This window comes from Cavia porcellus, unplaced genomic scaffold (assembly GCF_034190915.1).
Source record: "Cavia porcellus strain 051 isolate PalLab524CR breed Dunkin Hartley unplaced genomic scaffold, mCavPor4.1 scaffold_2, whole genome shotgun sequence".
In the NCBI taxonomy this organism is placed as follows: domain Eukaryota; kingdom Metazoa; phylum Chordata; class Mammalia; order Rodentia; family Caviidae; genus Cavia; species Cavia porcellus.
In genome coordinates, this window is record NW_026947485.1 from 115,072,107 (window position 1) to 115,083,050 (window position 10,944).

The 10,944-nt window shown below is 38.5% G+C and overlaps 2 pseudogenes; both read right to left on the reverse strand.

Annotated features, from left to right (window-relative positions):
* Positions 1 to 640: 640 nt before the first annotated feature.
* Positions 641 to 1,559, reverse strand: LOC100718076 (olfactory receptor 2AK2-like; annotated as a pseudogene).
* An 8,069-nt stretch (positions 1,560 to 9,628) lies between these two features.
* LOC101788308 (olfactory receptor 2W3-like) lies at positions 9,629 to 10,151 on the reverse strand (annotated as a pseudogene).
* Positions 10,152 to 10,944: the final 793 nt, after the last annotated feature.

A 10,944-nucleotide genomic window follows, 5' to 3' on the forward strand; every position in this document is an offset into this window, starting at 1 on the left:
TATACTGAAAATCAGAGTATGGAAAACAATACCCCACGGGACAGAAATCAAGAAAAAATTAGGTGCAGCTATTTTGCTTGCAGACCTTATGAACTTCAAGCCAAGAATGATCGAAAGAGGTAAAGGAGGTGGCTAGATACTGGTTAGTAGAAAACTTCAACAAGATATAGCAATCTTAAATATATATGCATCAAATACTGGAGCATATAGCTGTATGAGCTAAATATTAATAGACATGAAAAATCAAATAAGCAACGACACATTTACAATGGAAGACTTTAACACCCCATTGTCCCGAAGAGATAGATCAAATAGATTAATTGCTGTTATCTGTTGTTATTTTGCTTTTGTTGTTTTTTGATGATTTGCTTCTTGATTTTTTCTGGTTATTGTTCTCCTTAAAATAAAAAAAAAATAAATGTTAAAAAGGTGTATTTGAAAATATTCATACATTGAAAACAGATTTCATAATATTCAGTCTCATATGTGTAGTAAAGTCTCATGAGTGCAGTCTTTCTCAGGCTTTACAAAGAACATCTATTTTACATCCACTCTGATAAATTTCAGGATGCACTGTCTAAAGTGCTCATCTCCAATCATTAAGTTATTCCTAAAGCCATATTTTCTCTGCCAATGTTCATCATCCCAGCAGCCTTCTCAGGGTCCCCATGACCTCCTTGTTTCTCAGGCTGTATATGAATGAGTTCAGAAGAGGTGTGACAATGGTATAAAAAAACTGCCAACACGTTGTCCTGGGCAGGGTCATGCAAGGAGTGTGGCTGAGTGTAGGGGCAGAGACTGGTAACATAGAAGAGGCTTGCCACAATCAGGCAGGAGGAACAGGTTGAAAGAGCTTTGATCCATCCTGTGCCTGAGCTCATCTGGAACACAACAGTGAGCACTTGAGCATAGGAAGCTAGGATGGACAGGAAGGGCAGCAGTAGAATAATAAGTCCACTCAGGAAGATGGTGTACTCGTACTGGGAGGTGTCCTCACACACCAGTGGCAGTAGAGAGGGAACTTCACAGAAAAAGTGGTTAACAAGCTGAGACCCACAGAAGGAAAGCTGGAAGACATACAGTGTATGTATTAAGGAGTTGAAAGCACTGCTAGGCCATGTACACATGATCAGGGAGCATCAGGTCTTCTTGGCTCATTAGATCAGGATAGCGCAAAGGATTGCAGGTGACTACATAACGGTTATAAGACATGAAGCCTAAGAGAACGGCTTCACATCTGCCAAGTCTCAGGAACATAAATGAATCTCACAGCCCAGGAATGTGATGGTCTTGGTGTTCATCAGGAAGTCCGTAGTCGTCTTGGGCACAGTGTTGTAGATGTGCATCCTGTTGATGAAGGAGAGCTGACTGAGCAGGAAGTACATGGGTGAGTGGAACCTGCTGTCCACTCGGATGAGGTGGACCAGGGTGATGTTCCCCAGCACAGCCACCAAGAAGAGGAAGACAATGGCAGCAAAGAGCAAACCATTCATGCTGCCATATTGGAAAAGACCAACTAGCATAAAGTCTGTTCCAGAACTTTGGTTCCCAATTTTCATGCCTTAAATTGAAAAACCAAAGCAGATATTATATAAAACATCCATGGAATAATGTAATTATCTTTTGAAAGAGTAAAGAGTCAATATTAAATACATTTATTCTTTCTGGAGTCACTTTATATAAAAATACAGCTCTCTCTGATCAGGTACAATAAACCTGTCTGTACTGAATTATTGTCATTTTTACTTATTTTTGTTCTTTACTATTTTCACATGCAGTATTTGTAGATATCAGTGATGAACCTCTAACGTTTCATTTCATGTATACAGTGAGTACAGTTCAAAAGGAAAAAGTGCTTTTTGAGCACTCAAAAAGAAAAAGCACTTTTTGAGCTGTAGGAAATTTACTTATTTTTTTTTCTTTACACTTTGGGTCTTTTAACTGCTTTTAGATTTCATAAATTACAATGGCAATAATGTAAATTAAGATGTTTACTGAAAGCAGAATAAAAATATAAAATAATTTGTCATTATGTATGTGCAAAATTTATACTCTTCATTTGTGTGTATTTTATGGTTGTAGATTAAGTCTTTTCACTAATGAAAATATTCTACTCAGTTCTTTTACACTAGGTAAAGGAAGATTTGTTGTATAATTGTATAATATTTCATGAATCAGTGCTTAATTTTATTTTACTTTTATTGGTTACAGGTAGGAATAAAAGTTATGGTAGTATAAATTTGTTGGTCATATTGTACTCATCTTAAGTTACAGTCTGGTCACAAATTCAGCTGCTGGTAATGCCAGGCTGAGAAGCTGTTTCCACCCAGCCCAGAGTAACTGATCACAAGAAAGATTGTCACACTCAAGTCCCCACTAGTGTGCATTTACATATGTACAAATATTTAATGCACTTTTAAGTGCTATGGGATTGAGGAAGATGAATTTTCCCTTCTTTGACTTGTTTATAGTACAGACAGAACTCTTCTTTTGGAAGCTGTGTGGGAGGCTAACTAAAGCAGTGTTTCCCCAACCTGTGACTTCAAATCCCAATCTCCACTAATCATAGCAAGTCTGCGTGCTGTAAAACTCAATTCATAAGGCTGAAGAACTGACCTTCAGGCCATGCCAAATAAAAGGCACCATAATCATGGATATTTCACCTTACAGATGAAGCAGATAAGCCAAGATGAACCCTGGGATACCTAACAGACATTCTCAGCCTCCTTAGTGTAAGAACCCCACTAATCCCTCACCCAGTTTCCAAAGTCCAAACCTCTTTAGATGGAATCTTAAGAGGATCACATAGATCTATGCAAAAACACTGTACTGAGCATGACATAGTCAAAAGGTTATTAAACACACTGAGCATTCCAGCCCCAAAATCATAATAATGTAGCTCCACTCAGTTAGGTAATGGAGTAGACACTTAGGTTGGGATAAACAAATGAATACCAATATCTATGGAAACTGATTCTAAACCAAACTCAGGATATTTGGCAGAGAAAAAAGCAGCCTTAATGAATCTTCAGAAAATGACAGATTTGATATTCAGCTCACTACTCCTGACCCCACAAGTGGAAAACAAATGCCTTATTAAGTTGCTTTTTCAAATGATTGTAATTATTTTATCAAATGTTTACATTAATTTCACTTGTACTGATTTCCATCATAATTCAACCTGTAGAGATGTTAACTTCATCACAAATACTTTTGCCTGTGTGACCTTAATGCTGACCTTCAATTTAGAATTTTTCTTATATTAGAAATCCTAATAGAAAGTTTCAGGAATGAGTTGAATCACCATAAAAGATGGAAATAGAGACAGTTAAGAGAACTAGAGGTGAGGAATAAATTCACTGTAACACCAAATAATAACAAATAAATATGTTCATATTTTTCAGCAGATATCTCTGAAATAGCACCTGGATAATTTATCTCACCCAGAATTCTCCCAAATGAAGAACATGAGCACATCAGTAAATTAATGCAATTACACATTCAAGTAAAGCACATACCCTTAAGATGTATAAATGAGACTGAGTTCTGTTTCTTTTTTCAACATTAGCCATAGGAAATTTGCCAAGGTATTTTTGAGTAATTCAGCAATTATTTGGCCAAGCAGCTATTAGGTAGCTCTGTTGCCTTTGCTGTGAACAAGCCTCTTACCTCCAGAAAGCCTTTTTACCTCCAGAAAGCCTTTTTACCTCCAGAAAGCCTTTTTACCTCCTTTGTAGCTTTAACTCTGAAGAGTAAGATGGAATTGTGCAAGAGAATCTTTGTCACCAGACAGAAGGATATTTAAATTGTCTTTCTTTTACTAATTAATGCATTTAAAAATTAATTTAGAAACCTGAAAGACCTTAGCAGGCAAAAGGATCATCAGACCCCCTTTTCCCACACCCAGAAATTCTCAGCTTCCAAGAGGAGCCTCAGTTGCCCACAGATCATTACTGACCTCTTTTGCCACCTGCAGAGGGCTGATGGGAGCCTTGGCGACTCCTCCCAACACACAGAGGACCTTGAAAGGCTCTGGCAGCATGGTGAGTTTCCTCCTCAACTAGAGGACTACAGTGTATAAAAAGGAATTGCAGAAAACCTCAGCCCCAGCTGTAGGACTTTGGCAACCTGGTAAGAGTGTGAGTCCTTCTTCCATACAGAGAACTCCAGGTGGGCTGGTGAGAGCACTGCCACAGCCTCACTTCACCTGGTTGAATCTGAATGGGCCTACAAGACCCCCAGGGACACAGTAGGAACCAGGCTGAGGCACACACTGTAGGTATGTGAATCAGACAGCCCTCAACAGCCTGAATCCACACTGACAATAGGAACTAAAGGATAGTTAACATCAATACCCCTATGAGAGTCAGCTTGGGAAGAATATAAGACTCACCCAACAGTCCTGCAGCAGGAATTCGGAGGACTGGCCCCACCTCTACATTGTAGGACCCAGAAATTGAATGAACATTAACCACATAGTAGGACCCTAAGACAGTGCAGACTAGCTGAACTGAAGAGATCAAAATATTAACACAAGGGATGAAGACGACAAAAGAAAAGGGCAAAATGCAATCCCAAACACCCAGTCCATCAGGAACATGTACGGGAGATATCAAAATAGAGGACATTAGAAGTCATACATCTGAAATTTATGAAAAGATAGTGAAATAAAGAAACAAATTCATGAGGCTATAGAGGAAATCAGATTAGAAATAATCACTGAGATAAAGACAGAAATAATAACATTAATAAATGATTTGCTCAGCATAGCTAGAGAAGACACAGATTAAAAAAAGTACAGGAGCATGATAAAATGATGGAAATCTTGAAAGAACAACATAAGAAATAGAATGCATGAAACAAATTCAAAGGGATGTAAAGGAAATTAAAATTCCATTGAATGCTGACAAAACAGATTCAGTGAAACTAAAGATAGACTTGTAGACCTTGAAGACAGGATCACAGCTAGCAATCAGGAAAGGAAAGAACTTTTTAAAATAGCAAGGTGTCAGAATAACAAATGAACAAATTCAAGATAATGCAAGATAATACTGATGGACATCAATGAAAATGCAGGAATCATAGGATTACCCTTTGCCTAAAGAGCTTGCTTATTACTCCTGTTTACCTCCAGCACTTCATGCCCTCAGGGAACCTTTAAGTGCTCTGTGTGCTAGGGGCCTTCCTTGGGAGCTCTGTGCTTTTGGATCCTCACATGTGAATGATCCCTAGCTCTTTGGCTCCCCTTTTCTGTTTTCGTAGTTGATTCAGTTCAGTTTGGAGGAGCTGAGTTTGGGGGACTCTGCAGATAACGGTCTTCCTTATGATTATACTTTTCTGGTGGATGATTTAGACCAAGATTAAGTGAGTCCTGTGCACTCAGAGTCCATTTCTTGCTATCTCTCAAGGTCAGGGAAGTCTCCTGAGAATTATCCTTGACCTGTGCACAGCACTTAGTGCTTCCAGTCAAATCCCTTTTGGTCATCTTAACAAGCATGCAACCATAAAAACACTGCCTAAGGCAAATCCACAAAGGTAAAGTCAGTACAGAAACCACACCTACAAGAAACATTTCTATAAATGTCTATATACATCCTTCCTATACACGTAGTTTTTAACAACTGTCTGTCCCATGTTGAAACCCTTATAAAATCTATGCACTTGAGTTGTCTCTGATTTGCTTTGCTTTGATTTGCAAGACTGATTTTCTCTCTTTGGCCTTAATGGACCCGTTTCTCTCCCTCGCTCTTTGTCTCTAGTGGACCTATATCTCTCTCTGGATGATGTGTGTGTTTGTATGTGTGTGTGTGTGTGTGTGTGTGTGTGTGTGTGTGTGTGTGTGTGTCTGTCTGTCTGTCTCTGTTTCTGCCTCTGCCTCTCTTTCTTTTGCCCCATGTTTAACACCTGATGAATTCACTAATAATCCATTCCATCCCATTTTGCATGCTCATTGAGAAATATCCGCTTACCTGCCACTCCATCCTAGTTCAGGTGTCATATGTCCTGTTCCTGAGATCTCTCAAACTTCCTGGGGGAAAGAACGATGAGAGCATGAAGAAAATAGAGACAGAGACAGAGAGCTGGGGTAGGTGGAGCCCTTCCTCCTGGATGGGAAGAAGAGACTGCTCCACCTGTGCTATGTATTTATCTATACATTTGTTTTCTGATATCTCTTTTCTTAACTAGCTAGCTTCCAAACCCCCCTGTTCTCAGGGCAGGATCATCTGTTTAACTCCAGCCTCCATGCCCTCAGGGTGTTCCTTAGGCACTGCATGCCCTTGGGGCTTTCCAAGGCATTGTGTGCCTTCAGTTCCTCACATGTGAATGATCACAAGATCTGGGGCTCTCAACACATCATCACACTTGAATTTAGCCCAGTCATCACAAATGTCTGAAGTAACATGTTCCATAGTGTACAGTGAGTTAATAGTATTCTATACCCACAGCATATAGTGGGTTAATAATGGTGTATTTTCTGCTACTGTTTATGAAATCAGTGTACTCTCATGATATTACATTAGGAGATCAGCTCCCAGATTCCCTTCTTTAAAGTTCTATTTCCCTATAAAGATTTGTTAGAATTAAATCTGTGCAGTCTGCATTATTTTGTAAAGTATAACTCACTCAATATTTTGAATATGAAAGTGATTTCATTACAGGTTATTGGATTCTGAGTCAATCTTTGGGATTATGAGGACAAGATAGGTCATGTGAGGTGACCTTGGGCTATCACCTGGATGCCACCCTAATCTAAGAATGGGTGAACAGCTCCCACTGATGGTCTGCTCACTGGGACCAAAGTCTTGTGCTTCTTGAAAAAGACTGTTAACTCATGCACTTCTCCATTTTTCAAGATTGATGATCTCAAGAATGAATCCCAATTCACAATTTCATAACTGTCACTTAAGCTACAAAAAAAGCCTATTTGTTTCCTGGCTCCATGCCTTCTTGGTTGACTTCAGTATTGTACTGAAATTTTACTTCCTCCTTTTTTTTCATTTATAAAATTGAAAGATAATGAGATGCACAATTAAGAGGGTTATTTCATACAAAATAATTTGAGGGTCACTAATTTATTAGAAATGTTGCAAATAAAAAGTATAATAAAGATTTATGCTAAAGTGTTTTTCTTAATTTTGTAAAAAGAATTAGACATATGAATTGACTCATTATATATTTTGCCTGCTACTTTATTCAACATAAACATGCAAATATTATCATTAATATTGTTGTATAATTTGCTAATAACATATTATAATTATATATGATATTTTGATAGTGTTATACTAAGATGCTAAAAATTAAAATAATTGATTAAAAGATAATTAACAAAAATAGTTACTTAAAAAGATAGTTATTAGTAATATTGTCATTCTGTACTGAGCTCATTACCCTAATAACCAAGCACCAACCACATAGTTATAAATTAACTGACCACATCATTCTGCTGTTCTGTAATGCATCATCCTCCCCTACCTTAGTGACCTGTGTGCAATGTCAACTTTTGTTCCCCTTGTAAGAGACAAATGATGCTATGTCAACCATTGTTCCTTTTATGGGAGACAAATGTTCCCAGAATTGGCAGACCAAGGGCTATGAATTGGCTAACCACCCACTGTGAAATGCTTCTTACCTCAAGCAAAGGGGAACAAGGCCCACCTTATTTCTGTTTCTCATCACTATGTACTTAATGATCAATGAGCTAATCATAAATGAACTATAAAAATCAGTCAAAATTCTAACTCAGTTGCACAGCTTTGAAAATTCCATCTGCACTGTGTCGCTGGGCCAGCTAAAATAAAAGCGCTTCTTTTGTCTTGCCCCATTTGTCATCTTGGGGCCTTGCCCCGTTTTTCATCATGGGGCCTTGTTTTTTTGAGTAGAGTACAACAGATAGATGTTAATAGCCTAAATTGTTAATGCAAGATCATTAATAGATGTATTACTACCTATATTTATTTTTATAGGGTGGAAAGATTTGAAATAGATTCACAGCAATTTTGAAGTACAAAATACATTATATTCACCATGGTCTAGAATTTCTTGAAACTATTCTCCCTGTATAAGTGATTCACTCTTTCAGTGAACAGTATCTTTCTAGTCACACCCTCTTCTCCCCAGATGGCAATGCTAATGGCCATCCTGCTCTTTGATTATTAGAGCTGGCATTTCATACTACATATATGGATAACATGGAATTTGGGATGAATTTTTTGAATGAATGTAAGAATGAAAAGAAATATGTGGTAAGCACAAAAACACTGAATATCCTATAGGATGAACAAAAATATTTCTTTACACTTATACACTATTGGTTGAAGGAAAAACATCTCACTAAGTGATGATTAAGACTACAGAAAGATAGATTTTAATATTTAATTAATTTTGCTACCATCCATTTTCCTATTCAAAATACATACAGATCTGCATTTCTGTATTTGAAGATGAGGCTACTGACTCTGGTTGCTAAAACACTTTAAAAGCTAAAATTTTGAGTTTGTCGATGTATTATATAAGGATTTAGGACATTTAAATGAAAATTAGGTGTTTGTGAAAAATGACTCATTCTATTACATGATTAATATGTCAGTGAATATGTGGTAACATTATAAGTGAATAATAAAATCATATGAATGTAATTAAAAGATAAAACTGGATAGTAAACCATTTGATTACTACCATCATACTAGATGCTGTAATGGAATACACTCACACTTTAGTTGAAATTACAGTCTAAACAGGTCAATGAACTGCCAGTCAGATTTTGCATATTTCAGTAAGTTCCTTAATATAATGTTGTTAAGAAAAAACAAACAAACAAAAAATCTTCACTAAGTTGAAGAATATGGGAAATATTTTGAGATTCATATGATCAAAATCAACATTTTAACCTGATATCATTTACAATAATATAGTGAAAAATTGCATACCTAGGAATTAACCTAAACCAGGAAGTAAAATAGCTACACAACAACAACTACAGTTTTTGAAAAAGGGGATAGCAGTGCACAGAAAATGGAAAAGTTCCCTCAGTTCCTGTATAGGCAGGAGAGCATTTCAAACAGTAATTTTTTTTCAAAACTGATGTACAGTTTAAATGCACATCCAATCTAAATAACAATGGCATTTCTCACAGAACTAAAGAAACAGCCTATGATCCACGGGGAACCAGAAGAGACTCAGAACAGCAAAAATAGTTCTGGCACACAACAGCAAAGCAGGAGACATCTCAATGCTAGATTTTGAATCACAGGTTTTGTAAGGTTCTCATATATGCAGAACTTTGTAACTCTCCTTTTGATTATTATTTATTTTGTATACTTCTATTTGCCAAAGTCAGCCTTTTCAGGGCCCATTTCACTCCTTTGTTCCTGAGTGTGTAGATGAGGGAGTTCAGGAGTGGGGTGATGATGAAAGAGGGTGAGGAACTTGCTCTGATCCTGTGAGGAGCTGTTCCCAGGCTGCACGTCCATGTAGATGATGTTTCCATAGAAGAGTAACACCACCGTGAGATGGAGCCTCATGTGTTGGAGGCCTTTTGCCTCTCTAAACAAAAACAATGAGTTGCCCAAATTATATCACCCAGCAAAGCAAAATTAACTCACACAGAGCTGTGAATGCATAGTAACTATGTTTGCAAGGGCTTGCAGATGGTCACGAGCCAGTCATAGACCATGACACCCAGGAGGAGGCACTCCACGCCTCCCAGAGCCAGGAAAAGGAAGAGCTGGAGAGTGCAGCCCACAAAGCTGATGGTCTTATCTGGGCCACTCAGGTTGAGGAGTAGCTGAGGGATGGAGGTGGTGGTGAAGCTGCGAACCCTGAAGGACAGGTGGATGAGGAAGTAGTACATGGGGGTGTGGAGGTGGGGGTTCAGCCGGAACACCAGGATGATGGTGGTGTTGCCCAGCAGGGTCAGGAGATAGGCCAGCAAGATGACCACAAAGAGGATGATCTCCAGGTGGGGGAGGGCACAGAGAAGCCCAGCAGGATGAAGGTTCCTTGGAAGCTCTTATTGCTTCCAATAAGTTGTAGTGTAACTACAGAAATAAAGGAAATTGAAGGAAAAATATTTCAATAAAACTCTGAACACTTTATACATGCCAACCATATCTCAGACTTCTAAGAAAACATATGTGTGACTTACGCATGTAGATTTTTACACCAAATGCTGCTTCTCAAATATGGCACCAATGGGAACCTCAGCAACCAGTTCTTCCTAACAGGCTCATACAGGCAGCTACTGGGATGAGTTTATTCCTCTCCTCCTCACACAGTTGTCTTGTTTCACTGATCTTTCCAGTTCATGCAAAAGAAGTCATTTAAAACCTGAACTGTGTATTCAACTTCAGCAAGTAAGTGCAAAACAGATGGATTCTTGTGGTTTCCTTCCGGGACTAGCGAGTGGGGCCTAGGCATGGAATCCTACACCAGGAATCCCGCCACAGTCTGGGGGAACACATTTTGTGGACTGGGGACCTGCACATGGTTTCCTGCTGGGAACAGCCAGTCGGGCCTAGGCACAGAATCCCGTCCCAGTCTCAGGGAACACTCTGGCTCACATGAGGGGCCAGGCCACAGTTCCCTGTGGGCCCAGCTAGTCTGGCATAGACATAGTCTGGGGAAACTATCTCCCTCACTTGGAACAACACTTGAAGCTTGAAAATATAGGAAAATGACAAAATGAAAGACCAAAATGCAACATCAAACATCTAGCCCATCCCAAGAAAGCCTAGGAACCACATGCATAGAAGAAAACACATTCCACATACCTGAAATACCTGAAATAATAGTACCTGAAATAAAGAAGCAACTCCGGGGAACCTTAAAGGAATTCAAACTAGAAGTAATCTCTCAGGTAAAACAAGAAATGATAAAACAAATGAAGGAGATGCTGAACATATCTAAAGAAGACACAGTTAAAAATTGGAGGACCTAAAAAAA